At 44.6% G+C, this 7,906-nt stretch overlaps 1 protein-coding gene across 2 annotated transcripts in view; it reads left to right on the top strand.

The window, feature by feature from the left end:
• nova2 (NOVA alternative splicing regulator 2) overlaps positions 1-7,906 on the top strand; it is a 78,778-nt gene that overhangs the window by 31,951 nt on the left and 38,921 nt on the right. The window lies entirely within an intron of this gene.

Raw genomic sequence — 7,906 nt, 5'->3', positions numbered from 1 at the left:
CTCTCTCTCTCTCTCTCTCTCTCTCTCTCTGCTGTCACCCAGCTACTCGTATCTGTCAGTTCTCATGACAAAGCTTCTCTCTATGAGGAGCTCGGCTAAGCAAACGCGGCTCGGCCGTCTTCAAAAAACATCTTTATCATGTACAGAGATGGCACGCGCACACGTGCACACACGCACACATGCACACATGCACACAAACAAACACGCACACAAACACAGCTAGTTTAGCTGCACAGTATTGCCCGCTCTCTCTCTCTCTTTCTCTCTCTCTCTCTCTCTCTTTTTTACCCATAAATAGACAGACATAGCAAGATTTGTCTCTCTGTCACCATGGAGATTCATTTTGCTTTTCCCGACCCGCTCTGACGATAGCACCAGGCCTCAGTGTGTGTGTGTGTGTAATGCAGTGTTTGTAGAGGCACAGCACGGCAGCCACTGCACACTCACCCCCACCCCCATTGGACAAAGCAGAGGATTGTGGGACTGCACACCCGTTGCCTTGGTGATGAGAATCAAAGTGACAGCTCTCCGAGAGGAGGAGCAACCCCCCCTCCTCCACCTCCTTTCAGACTCTCCCCCCTCCACCTCCCTCCTCCTAGCAGGTGTAAGAGAGCGACGGAGACTGAGAGATGTCTTTCTTCCCGTCTTGGTCGGCGTCCAGATCCCCTCTCTGTCCTCGAGGGCTGAAATAAGCAGCGCTCGTAGGAAGTCGAGGTGCTAATTTGCATGGCAGCTTTTAATAACATCCCAAAGCTGTGTAGGCAGAGGGATAATACAGCTTATTTGGAAGAGCTTCTTGAGAAATGATTTAAAAATGAACTATTTAAAAATAAAAGTAATTAGCGGAGAATCAGGGAAAAGAGTTTGAATTCTTTGTGTTAATGACACAACGTTAAAGTAATCCGTTACTTTAACACTTGAAGTGAATTTAAATGCAGTGCTGATCAAACACTCCTACACACACACACACAGACAGCGACATATGTGCTCCGTGGTGATTGGCCCCTTCACAACAATGACACTTAGCATTGGTTGTAGTCATGGCAACATCCCTCTAGTTGCACAAAGGGGTCAGATCTAAAAGGTCTAAATCTGCTAATGTCTCTGAGTACCTCTCACACACACACACATACGCACGCTGACACAGATGTGTGTGTGTGTGTCTATTTGTGTGTGTGCTCTTAAAGGAGCAGGTTCCTTCACTATAGAGTCCTGCTTTGTGTAGGAGTGGCATTCCCTTTAAGGAGGAAGAAGGTGAGTGCGGCACACAAAGAGCCTCATTGATATGAGAGAGAGAGAGAGAGAGAGAGAGAGACATTGAAGAGAGACAGAGAGAGAGACCAGTTGTGAAATTGCATTTCTTTTTTTTCTCCTCGTCTTTACAGACCCCCAATCTCTGGCAAGGGGACAAAGGTAGTCCTCTGGGACCCCTTAACCCCTCTGTCTCTGAACACACACACACACACACACACACATGTACACAAACACACACCTCACTCACAAAAGAGCTGGTTCCACAGCTGCCCCCCCGAATCCCCCATCCCACCCCACGTCCATTATTTTTAATCCCCCCGGTGAAAGCTCCCCCAATTCCCCCTCCCTCCCCTGCTTCTTCCAACACCCACGCCCCCATGTAGGCCCCCCGCTCCCCACCCCTCCAGCACATATGTACACCCACATATGCACCACCGTCATCGCCTTCATCCCCATGATTAATCCCCCCCTCCCCATCCTGAGGTCCCACAAAGCCGTCAGCTGTCGTATCGTCTCTCTGACACACCGGCTGGACTCTCACTTTCATTATGAAGCCCTGAGCCTGATTACTGTGTGTGTGTGTGTGTGTGTGTGTGTGGCCAGTTACCAGAGTGCATATAGTTACATGTATTGTACAGATGTGATGGCGTGCGTGTTTATGGTCAGGGGTCAGACAGACAGACAGGATTCAGTGTTGGTGGTTCCCCTCAGAGAAAGGTGCTGATTGGCTGATAGGGTTCATGACCTCTGACCCAGCAGTGAAGACAGGTTGATATTTTTCGCCGTCTACCATCTGACGGTCTCTTTCTTTCTTTCTTTCGTTTTTTTTCCACAGTTTGTTTTGTTTGTTTCCAGTTTCTGCCTTTATCCTTAAATTCTTTCTTTCACGCTAGCCTTCATTCTTTTTTCTGTTTCAATCTTTTCTTCAAATCAAAGAGTCTTTATGTGCACGAATGTCCACAAATGAACAGCACTGTCAATACAGCTCCCGTTTCTTAATGATCACAACAAAAGAAAACAGATAAATAATTAGGCTACAAACTGTGCTTCAGCAAACAACAGCTCGTTATTGTCAACACAATAACAGCGAGTGACGATCATTTGGGCACTGAAACATCTTTTTGCACAGTTTTTCACCACTTCTTTTCTGGTCCGTTTACTGCCAGAGAGTTTTCCAACAGCCATCAATTTTTTCATGTGTGCCCCCCCCACCCCCCATTCAATAAACTTCAGCCATGTTCTTTAAAACTCTGCTTTCATCTTCCTCCAGCAGCCGCCTGTTGTTTCCCACATCGTGCTGTAAATCATACAATCATGTTCCGTATGGTTGTAGTTAATAAAGATGAGGTCACGCTTCCCGTCGGGACCCCGCCCTCCACGCTCACATGTGCACATCCATGCAGATGTATGCTCATGCTAACACTCGCGGCCGAGCTGATACTTTGTAGAGAGCGGGGTTGATAGACAGAGGGAGAGAGAGAGAGAGAGAGAGAGATAATTAGTGTTTTAGCTGATTGTTAATTGCCACTTTCTTCCGCCTACTTACACACAACACTAATTGAGAGAGAGAGAGAGAATGGAGGAGAGCGAGGGAGAGCATCTCCTGCTTCTGTCTCCATCAGTTACTTATCATAAACCTCTAATTACAGACATGTCCATCAAGTTCTATCAAATCTACACACACACACACACACACCCACACAAGTTGGGAGTCTGACCTCCTGTCTCTTCCCACCTCATTCCGATCCAGCACTTTCAACCTTAAACACGGATCTGATGACCGACCGGCAGCAGTATATATAATAGCCTCTACTCTCTGAGATTACTGTTGCTTTTTAGTGGTTTACAGTCTGTATATTTAATTTTTTTTTTCATGTTCAGCGGTCAAGAGGGTGCACGCAGTGACCCGGCAGTGTTTCTCTGGAGGTTTTGTGTTACAGTTTGTCCATTTAAAGGAACCTGAGAAGGCTGAGTTTAAAGGTGATCTCTATGGAATTCACAGCAAATCTTGATGATTGAGGGATTGCCTCCGCAACATGGCTAGCAGCTAACGGTGCTAACAGTGCAAACAGTGCTGACAGAGGCAGACATTACTCTGCTATATCTATCATAGTAAGTAGTTGTTTGCTGCTAAATGAATGGTCTAAATATTGTATAGAGAAGGATAAATATGTAGGTTTTGCTATTTCATGGACTTGGCAATAATTCAATGTGGATATTTATTGACATTCAGTGGAATTTATAGGATGATGTGTCATCTATCTATCGATCTATCTATACAGATAATATATAATCATAAGGTGGCAAATGTCAAACTATAGTAATCAAACTGATGTTTTGTATGGCACAAAACAAATCTCTATGCACGTTTTCAATCACAGCTTGCTCTGAATAATGAATCTAGATCAATTTAACACAAATGTGTAAAATAATATTATGATGAAATCATATTGATATGGGATCAAATATGAAAAAATATGAATACAGCGATGCCCCAAAATGGATTTCAACCACACCAACCAGTGTTGCCTTCACACCTCTATATGATTTTTTGAGCCGACACATCTGTAGCCAGATAATTGAGCTGTGTGCTGTTAACTAATAAGAATCACAGCAGATTACACTTCTTGTTATTCTCTATTTTAGAGAGAAAATAAAACCTAAAATGAACAGATGCTTTTGAACTGAACTTGGCTCCCGCCAGTCCAAACTATCGCTGGTGACGTGATATCGTATAAAAGTCAAGAAACATCTTTTCCTCGGCCAACAGACTCGCTGACGGTCCACACTTTGGCTCAGATTCCTCTCTACCGAAGTCTGCTCTTGTGTTAATCAATTCTCTCACAGTGTAAAATTTGGGTTTGCAGTTACAGCACGAGTCCTCAACCTCAGCCGGAGAGTTATATTTGCTTTTTTGTCCCCCTCCGATGTGGATTTATGTCACACTTGAAGAGAAGTGTGCGTTGGAGTGTAAACTCTCAGGCGGTTTCACCAGCAGCGCATGAGGCAACGAGTTCAAGCATAGTTGAGGATGTTTTGGTGTGTGAGGCTCTGCACAGTTTTCACTTTCTCAGGCTACGTGTCCCCACTGTTAGAGCCAAGTCCCAGCACACACACACACGCACACACACACACACACACACACACACATACATGATCTCAAGGGCACAAAAACATACCCAGAGACAAGCACACACACACACACACACACGCTCACACACACGTTGCAGCTGTAACAAATGTGGACCAGATTGTGTATGATGATGATGTAAAAGACCAGGCATGCTGGTCTCCATGGTTGACGAGCTTTGTTGAGTAAATGTTGTGTGCGTGTGTGTGTGTGTGAGTGTGTGTGTGTGTGAGTGTGTGTATCCAGAGGGGTCAAACCCTGAGCCACGTGCCATGAGCTGTTAAGCAGCCCCTCTTTGGTTCCCTTTCGAATACATCATATGGTGCTGCAACCAATCACAAACAGGCGTGTGGGGGATGAGATACTGCGTTCACTTCATTGTACTTCTTCTCTCTTTCTCCGTCCGAGAAAGATAAAAAAAACATGACACAACTTTGACAGTTTTTGGGGGCAAATTGAATTAGTTTGAATAAGTTATGAATGTCTTCTGGCACTTTTTGAGGTTTGTTTACATCTGTAGTGTTTGTAAAGTAGGAGTAAAACAGGCCTGCGTTTTCAATTGTGATTAATATATGAACACACACACAAGTCCAATTCTCTTCAGTTATGTCAATATACAGCAAATGCAAAATGTTGGGAACGGGCCTTTGACACTTAAGTCATCACGCGGATGTTGAGTTTGGTAATTCGAGGCTCTCATCTGTTGCTTCCTTTAGGGGGGGGAACGTTTCTCCTCATTATTATGTGGTCCAGTAAAAGTCAATGAGCAGAGCAGGACACTTACATTACCAGGGGTAGAGTCTCCCACGTGGCACATGTAATGTCACGGTGTGGGTGTCGGCCGGGTTAAGGGGAGAGGGGATGGCACGGAGGGTCGAGTTCAAGCGGCTGCAGCTCTGCAAGGTTAAGAAAATGCGGATAGAGTCAAGACGAGTATTGTCGTATATAACAGCTCTGTTGCTCAGCTGCATAGTGTGTCTGTGAGTGTGTCTGTGTGTGTGTGTGTGTGAGTTTGTGTGTGTGTGTGTTTCCGAGTAGCATGAGTCAGAAGGAAAAGGGTGTGTTCAGCTGAGAGAGAGAGATGGAATGGAGGGAAATGAGAGGAAGTAAGGGGAATGGAGCAAGGAAGAAAAAACAATACACGGAGAGAGAGAGAGAGAGAGAGAGAGAGATGTGACAGTATTTCTTTCTTTGTTTACCATGTAAACAAATGTGAAACGTGTATTTACTACACTGCATGAAGATGTGCTGCTGTTTCGTTTTGTTTGACTAAACATAACTTTATTTACATTGTGTTACATTTTGAACAGTTGACTCTTTGCCATTGAAGTTTAGATTACACAAGTGACATCACGGGGCTGTTTCTACTTTCAGGACTTATGGGGTTTTTAAGATATGGATGTTACTAAAACTCGGTATCTTTATCCTTTTTAAAGTATCGACGATACCTTCAAGGTATCGACCAAACAGTAAGTAGTATCAAAACGTCTCCAGACAAATGATACCTGCAATCCATCCTTTTTTGAAAATTGTTATTTGCATGGTTTTGCACAGAGCCAATCCCCGCAAGCGTTCTTGAATTTAATGCAACGCATGATTGGCCCTCTACCGCAGCACGCTACAAAGCATACAACCGGGTTTTGCCTGCCTGCACACGGCTCTGATGGAGCTCGGCTCATATTCGGGACGAAAGTCTCTGGCCTGCTGCTTCATTTCGACATCTCTGTCTCATGAAAGTCTCTTGTTTTTTTGAGAGTGCACTACTCGCTCCGAGTCAAACTCATTTTGCTCATTTGTAAAGCTATTTAAACACAGTTGCGACACACACTCTTTGGCTCTGCCCGCTGGGGTCTGACTCCAACCAATGAGAGGATCTCTGCCTCAGAAATGTTTACGGGACAAGCATTTTAATCTGTAAATGATCTTCCAACTGAGAGAGAGAGAGAGGACATTTTCTCTGAGGAGCAGAGACAAGATGAGGGAAAGAAAAGTGTGTGTGTGTATATGTGTGTAAGTGAGTGAGTGAGAGAGAGAGAGAGAGAGAGAGAGAGAGAGAGAGAGAGAGAGAGAGGCTGACAGCAGTGTCGGGGCAGCTGAAGGGGTAGAGGGGCAGTTGTAGTGCACATGGGGAGCAGAGATGGATTTGGGGGGGATTTGAGGCTATAAGAGGGTGGGGACATGGAGGCTTAGTCCAGCTGACACTGTCCACATCACCCAGACACACAAGTTAAAGATAGACCAGATACCAATAAGGCAAAAATACAAAAATGAACGCACAGCGTGGTTTTAAGCACCGAAATAACAAAACACACATGGGTACACACACACACACACACACACACTGAGACAGAAAGGAACTCATTAAGTCACACCTTTCACACACACACACGCAAAGGTTGGAAGGGATTGTTAACTTTGAGGCTTTGGGACGCAGCGCAGTGTGGGTAGAAGAGTAGAAGGAGGGGGGTGTGTGTGAGCGTGTGTTGGGCAAGAAGACAGGTGTGGCCCCATCAAGGCAGTTGTGTGACACCAGATACCAACAGGGGAGATAATGCTCGTCGGATAAGTATCAGAGCTGGAGTGTGTGTCTTTGTCTGAGTGTGTGTGTGTAAAACAACGTACATGATGCCACACACACAAATACACTCAGAGCTGTGCAGAAGGCCAGTGTGTTATCTGGTGAGCTTCCAGAAAATTCCTTATGGACCCATGAACTTTACCTCCATTTGTTCCGGGCTACTGCAGAAACATGGCAGGGCAACATGGTGGACTCTGTGAAGAGGACCTGCTCTGTGAACACACATATGAAAGGCTAATTCTAAGCTAAAGAAGACACCCTTTTTATTTGCAGGTGATTATACAGTTAATTGTTAGTTATATACTCCATTTCTGTCAATAGATCCTCCTAAATCCTTCACACTGGACCTTTGAACCACTTTATTTCCCAATTCTTTCAGCAAGTCGTTTCAGCAGAAAAACTGCCAGAAATAAAACCCACACGGCATTAAAACACAAGAATCAACACTGTGACTCTGGTGCTGTCCCAAAGTGATAAACGCAATTAATTATCAGCCTAATTTGCGTATTCGTCCCGGTTCTCCCGATGCAGCAGAAACACCATTCCTTTAAAAGAAGTTTTAGTTCTGATTTGGTCCGTGCAGAAGAAGAAGTAGAAAAGAAAAGATCAGAATCAGAATACTTTCATCCCCAGGGGGGAAATTAGTTATCGAAACTAATTCCATGGTGAAAAAACAGAGCCGAAACCTCTGGCATGTTTAGAGAGGGCGCAGTAAACAAGTTAATGATAAACATATTGAAGAAGGAAGGTAAATGCATGAAAGTGGACTGCAGGAAATGAAAGGAAGGAAGAAAGAAAGAAAGAAAAGGGAAATACAGAGACGGACAAGAGGAGAGAAAAGAAATGTAGAGAGACAGTGAATGAGAGAAAGGGCCTGGGGTCAGAAAGAGGAATTCTCATTCTGTCACTTCATTATTTAAGTGACGGTAACTTAGTGTGTGAGA

Source organism: Anarrhichthys ocellatus, unplaced genomic scaffold (assembly GCF_004355925.1).
Source record: "Anarrhichthys ocellatus isolate YVR2014 unplaced genomic scaffold, GSC_Weel_1.0 scaffold29, whole genome shotgun sequence".
Lineage (NCBI taxonomy): Eukaryota > Metazoa > Chordata > Actinopteri > Perciformes > Anarhichadidae > Anarrhichthys > Anarrhichthys ocellatus.
This window is presented reverse-complemented; position numbering and strand designations above follow the sequence as displayed.